The 6,485-nt window shown below is 50.7% G+C and overlaps 1 long non-coding RNA gene across 1 annotated transcript; it reads right to left on the minus strand.

The window, feature by feature from the left end:
• Window positions 1–637: 637 nt before the first annotated feature.
• LOC107320170 lies at window positions 638–5,289 on the minus strand. Its single transcript, XR_001558149.2, has 4 exons — window positions 3,764–5,289; window positions 2,344–2,404; window positions 1,813–2,264; window positions 638–1,679 (listed from the first exon to the last, which is right to left on the minus strand). It is a non-coding gene; the product is annotated as an uncharacterized LOC107320170 (long non-coding RNA).
• Between the last annotated feature and the right edge of the window lie 1,196 nt (window positions 5,290–6,485).

The following is a 6,485-nucleotide window of genomic DNA, read 5'->3' on the forward strand; positions in this document are numbered from 1 at the left end:
ATCCAATGACACATCCAGGGTTGAACCTTGCAGAAGTTTTGAGTAGATTCAGTGGTTAAACACCACAGTAGGGACAGGTTTGGTGTCCAGCAGTACTTGGGAAGTGCTCAGCCATCACATCTATGGGCAAATCCTGAGGTCACGATGGGGGACACCTCTCTGTTCCCAGCCACTGCAACACACAGGGCCATACAGTTCACTCTGTTTAAGGTCCTCGGCATTCCCAAAAGCCAGATATTTTGCTTGCTTTTTGCCTCCTCCAGGAAGCGTTATTAAAGCCTTTGATTCATTTGGCTGGCATGGATGCTCGTGCTATAATCCCATTCATGTCACCTGGATGCAAACCAGGGCTGAGACATAATGAGGAATTAGGGACCATGGGTGATTTGAAATGGTTTTCATGCCTGCAGCTTCCTGGTTAAACCTCATGGCTTCAAAGCAAGGCAGCACACTGTGATGTCCAGGGCACAATGCAGAGCATGGAATGGAGAACATCTGGGGCTCCTTTGGTTGGCTCACACAGCCGCTCGCTGGAGCCACAAAACAGGTGTTGTATTTGCACAGATCTCTGTGCACTGGCCCAAAGAAGGGCCCATAAAACACAGTGAGACTTTCCCTGTCTCAATACTCACCAGCACTCAGCAATGCAAGGATGTGCACACACTGGATCCAAGCACATGAAACCTGGAATCTGGGGCAGCGTGAGGATGGTACTATGAACACTGAATCCCAGAGATTCCCATCCTGTGGGAGCAAAGCCCAAAGACACTGTGGGTGTTTCATGTTTGGAAGCAGTCAGTATCCCATGCACGAGTCCCACATAGTGACACAGAGGGCAGTGGAGACTGCAGTGCCCTATGGGGCTGTTTTACATTGAGATGTCCTTGTTCTCCTGACCACAACGCACTTAGGCTCAGCCTTCCAGAACCCACTTTAGCTGTTGGGTTGGTCTGTTTGTTCTGTCTCCATGTTTTCCCTTTAATCTCTATGCCGGTTAATTAAGACAACATTCCTCAGCATCGCTCCTGCTGTTTACTGTGGTTATACAAGAGCCAGCCACATTTGTTCCGAGAAAACAATACTTAAAGCCAAAAATTCTGCGGTTTCAAGTAAAATCCTCCACGACGTTGACTGCTAAACCCAACATGGTCTGAAATCGGCACCACTGAAGGCATAAGGCCGTTCGGAGGAAGCCATACACAACGCCCCGCGAGTTGTTACGAAACCCCCGACCCCGCTGCCACTCATCCCAGTCCCGGTAGATGGCGGTGAGAGCTCATTTTTCCCCCTTTTACCTTTTTTCCTGGCTCTCCCAGCCACGGCAAAGCATGGAGCAGCCACACGCTCAGCATCCTGGGCTTGGGGTTACTTTATCCCCTGTGAGTGCTTTTGATGTGGTTTCGATCAATAGGAAATGCCATTCAGATGTAAGAGTTTCTCTCCATCCTTTTTCACGACCTTGATCAGAAACCTGCTCCCCACCACCTGCCTTTTCACAGCTGTTTTGGGGATGGACAGCTCGCTGGGATGAATAAATAGCATCTCTCTTTGGGATCCAAATGCTTTTATTTGACTACCAGTGGTCAACCCCCTTCAGCATCCCCACCTCCTCGGTGGACTCAGCAATTCTACTCTTGGGCTTCCTTCTCATCATCCTCAGCACGGCCCTCTTCCTGGGGCTGGAATAAGAAGAAAAGCAGCAACATGTGAGAGGAGGGATGGGTGCTTCCAGGTGCTGAATGCCCCCCAAAAGGAGCATGTATGCAGTGGGTGGTGTTGGGAAGCTCATCATGGGGCACTTTGGACACTTACATTCTCTGTGCTGCTGCTGCTCCTGTTGTCATCGTCCCCAGCTCCCTGCAAAGAGGGAAGGAAAAGGGTCACCAGGGGCCCTGCTCCCCCATTTGCTATTCAGGATGGGGAGAAGTTACATGGATAGAAAGACCCAGGCTGTCAATGGAAAAGCCACACACACACAGTGAGTTCAGTCTGCAGGTGGCTCAGCATCAACCACCAGCTGTGAATACCACAAGTCAGGAATCACTGCCCTTCACAGACAGGATACAAATTAAATCTTTGGAGGCTTTTAAAGTCCTCCCACTGCTGCTGCACAAAGCATCCATCCCCATGCCACCAACACCCCTTCTGGGACTGGCCTCATCCTACCACACACCAGCATTCCCATACCTTGTCCTTTTCCTCCTCTGCCTCCTGTTTCTTCTCCTCTTCCTTCTCCTCTCTCTCCTTTTCTTCCCGTCCAAACCCTACAGTGGGCACAGGGGGAGGGTCATTAATGGCAGCATTCCCAGGAGGGTCCCTCCCCAGCTCCCATCCCACACTCACATTTCAGGATCGTGGACATTTTACCACAGCCAAAGGACGCTGGGACAGGAGTTGGTCACACCTATAGCACACAGAGGGGAAATCATGGTTTTTTTTCAGGGATGAAAATATCTCCTTAGTCTCCACTATTTGTGGAGACCAAGTGTGCAGGGAGATACCTTCACTCCCCTTACAAACCCACCTGGGAGCAGGTAGAAACCACAGGAATATTCCAAATACTTTAAATTAAGGGTAAATAAGGCCTCATGCTTTGGGGTTCTGGAGAAGCTACAGATGAGAGACATCCCCCAGGGATGGGATGAGAGCAGGAAGGGAGATGGAGGCAGCAGCAGTAAGAAAACTCTGAGCATTGATTAAGTGCCTGAGCAGTGACAGACGGTGAAGAAAGCAGCTCAGAAAAAGGCAAACAGATTTCTTTAAAAACAGAAAGAACAAACAGAGCCCCCAAACCAGCACTTGGCAGCTTACACCCTCCTTGTCAGACACAAAGAGCAAAACGGGCACTTGTGGCAGAGGGAAGGCAGCAGGGCAGGGAGCAGGGCCATGCTGAAGGCAGGGGCACCAGGGTCGGCCCTCTGCCCCAGCACACTACAGAGTGGTCTCTGCTCATCACTGGTGGAGAGAGGCAGGAGGTGAAGGCTTTCAATTAATGTTTTTAAGCCCACAAAATGACGCTGTCTGTGGGCAGTGAAGCACAAGGCAGCCTATGGGCTGATAACACTGATCTACGTTTTCCATACACGCTCTTGGAAGCCGCAGGCAGAGCGCAGGTAGGGGCTGACAAAGGCACAATCAGTGCAAAGGTAAAACCTAATTAATAATGAATAGCAATCTACTTCCTCTCCGTAATTAAGAAGTGCCGCTCCTAATTGGAAATAATTACTTTTTAATCTAAAATCATTAAAAAGAATCAAACATTAGCAAAAGGAAAGGCAGCCCCTAGGAAAGTGCAGCCGATCCCCTGATGCTGGGTCCCATGCACCCAACAGCAGCTCAACCCCAGACCCAAGGGGCTGCCCCTACTTTGTGCCTCCATGCCAAGTGAGCATCCATCATCACAGCTTTCTGGGGCTCCCAGGCTTGAATGGAGCTGTGAGCTAAAGCATAGCCAGGTGAAACCCATGGGGAGCAGAGCACCAGGAAATGAAGCAAGCCCTCTTATCCCCATCACATGTGATCGTCTGTATGGTCCCAGTGCCTCCAAGCACAACCGAGGAGGACTGCAGCCCTTCCCACAGAGGACAAGGCACGATGTCCCATCTCCATCCATGAGATGCCCCTGAGCAAAGCTGACCCAGGGCTGCTCCTTCCTCACCCTACATGTTACCCCACACTCTCACTCCTCTCTTCCAGCCCACAGCATCGATAAGCTGGTCTGTAATACCCACAGTGATATCAGATATGAAGGAAAGTGTCCTACCTGGGGCAGGAAAGGCGAGTGGGCTCCTCAGCACCTGGCTAGCAGCGGGCAGCACGGATGCTATTTGAGCATTGCGGTCTCCTCCCCAAGTCCCACTTTGGGAGCAGAAAAACTGGCTCTGCAACCTGCCCCAGACAGCACATGACACTGAGAACATGACCAGTCACATTCACACCTATAGAGACTGGCAGATATTTCTGCCTCCAGCATGGGCAGTAGCACTGAACCTGACCTTGTGCAAGCTCTTCAGGGCACTCCATTGGGAATACAGCAGAGGCTGAGCCCTATCTGATACAGAGGATGAGACTTTGGGGTCTCTTTAGAGCTAGAGGGCAAGAACCTCCACCACCAGGTCTTTGCTGCCCTCTTCCCAGAGCATCACAGCCCAGGGAGGGCTCCTTCTGCTCGTCCTTGCTGTTGGCTTCTGCTCCAACATATCATTAAGCAAATAGCTGTCAGCAGAGAGCAGTTACCAGCAAGTCTAAACACTTGCATAATGTGCTTCCCCTCTAATGCAATGCCCTCGTTTCTAATAGCACCAATATGGGATAATAACAGCAACAATAATGTCAAGAAGGGCTCACGTACCTGAAAGCGATTTGTTTTCTCCACCTAATAAAAGGTATTACCTCTCCCACAAGATTTGCCCCATTTAAACCCTTCAAATCTACAGCAAAGTTACTCCCACAGTAATTACAACAGTAATTGTAACTCACATGCAAGCTGACCCTGCAGTGGAGCTGCAGCTGCACAGAGGTCACCTGCCCATGGATGCACCGAGCCTCCTGGACTCACTGGGGTCCATGCTGGCCCCAAATACAAAGCATGAGTCCTCTCAGCAAGGTTAGATCAGAAGCAAGAGATAGGCAAGGCACATGAAGATCAGGGCCAGTATGAGCGCAGGGAGCATGGCATAAGGTCATAGAAGGGCAGGGAGGATGCTTGGTGTCAGAATCAGTTGGAATCCAACCCTGCATGTCCAAACAGCTCCTGCCATCCCCTGATGAGGATCATCACCCACAGGCATGGTGCCTGACCTTGTTTTGAAAATGGTGACACTATTACAGCAGTCACTGCTCCCTGCCTGCCCTGCCAGGCTTGTGGTATGATGATGGGCACCTCCATCATCCTGCTGCCAGAGCCAGCAAGGGCACAGCCCTGGCATTGCTGCAGGGACACACAGCACCACCCCAGGGTTGTGGCTCCCAGGGGCTTCCCCAGACAGGCCACAGCCAGCAGCATCTTGTAGCATCAATCTGGTTGTTACCATGTGATGGGATATCAGTGATTCCAGCACACAAAGCACACCTGAGCTTTGCTCTCAGCATACAGCAAGCAGCCAGCATCAGTGCAATGAGCAGCCGTCAAAGTGCAGAGCTGCACTCCCAGAAACATTAATTAGCACAGGACTGGGCATTTATGTCCTCCCACACTGGATCTGATTACTGTGCCAAGCAGCCTTTGGCTACAGAAGACCAATCTTTCTGCTGAAATCACATCACTACAGACAACTGTTTATTTGCGCTCCAACATACGTACCTGGGGAAGAAATGCCACAGCCTTCCTCCTCCTGCCACAAGCTCTCCCCTTCCCGCTCCTGAGTCAGAGCATTTAATTCATGCTGTAGGTGATTCAGGACACCTGGACACCCATCCATTCGCTCACAGCCATCAGCACCTGCTGGCACCAGAGCTGCTGCCACTTCCAAACGAGCAGGACAACCCCTCACCCCTCCTGCATCAGAGGTTTTGCTGCTGCTGAACGTGTGTGTGTTAATAATGAAAAGTGAGTCCCTGGGAATGTGGCTGGGCCAAGGCTGGGAGCACGTCGGGAGAAGCGAGTCTTTTTCATGTTTTAAACCTTTCCACAGCAGCTGCCAGGAAGCAGCTTTTGCAGCAGCAAGTAACAGAATCTCTCCTAAGGAAAGAAAATAATTGTGGAGGGTTTTTTCTCCCCCCTCCCAGCATCTCAGCTAACTCTTATCTATTCTCAGCCACCTCTCATCTCTCTGAACACCACCAGAAGTGCTCAAATCACTGCCAGCTCTCATCAGATTCACAAGCAAGTCAAGGCTGAGCAATAAGACCTCCAGACAGTTGGATGGTGAATTCTGATGCATCCTTTGGGTAGCGAGATTTCAACAATTGTAACTATTTCTGCTGGCAATCTACTGCGGTCCTTGCAGAGGCGCACAAAGTGAAGCTGCTGCACAGCCTGGCACTGGCTGTTCTAACAAAAAGCAGGTGAGTGCGTGACTGAAAGAACCACCACCTGCATTGTTTAAAAAAGCACAAAGGGAAGGAGGTGATTTGTTTTAATTATTAAAGTACTCACACAGAAGCACCGCAGGCCGGCGTTAAGCAGACAACCTGCAAAAAAAAACCAAACACCAACAGAAACAGAAGTAGGTGCTGCTCCATAAAGCCCTCAATCCTCATCATTTTTTTCTCTTCTGACATTTCTGTAAATCTTGGCTTTGTGGCAGGAGCCAAGGTGACATTTTGTGCCAATGAAGTAATTTAGAGCTCAGATATAGCAGCTCCCACGCCCCAGACTGTTTAGAGCCTCATTCCCTACTGAAGGGTGCCCTGCCACAGGAGGCCCCAGCTGCCCCTGCCCCACAGCAGCACACAGCCCTGCCCCACAGATCAGCCAGGGGGCAAGGAAAGGCAGCACAGCTCTTCCCTGCTGCTTTCCTGCCCTGACCAACTCAAACTGTCAT

The sequence above is a fragment of the Coturnix japonica genome, chromosome 13 (genome assembly GCF_001577835.2).
Source record: "Coturnix japonica isolate 7356 chromosome 13, Coturnix japonica 2.1, whole genome shotgun sequence".
NCBI lineage: Eukaryota > Metazoa > Chordata > Aves > Galliformes > Phasianidae > Coturnix > Coturnix japonica.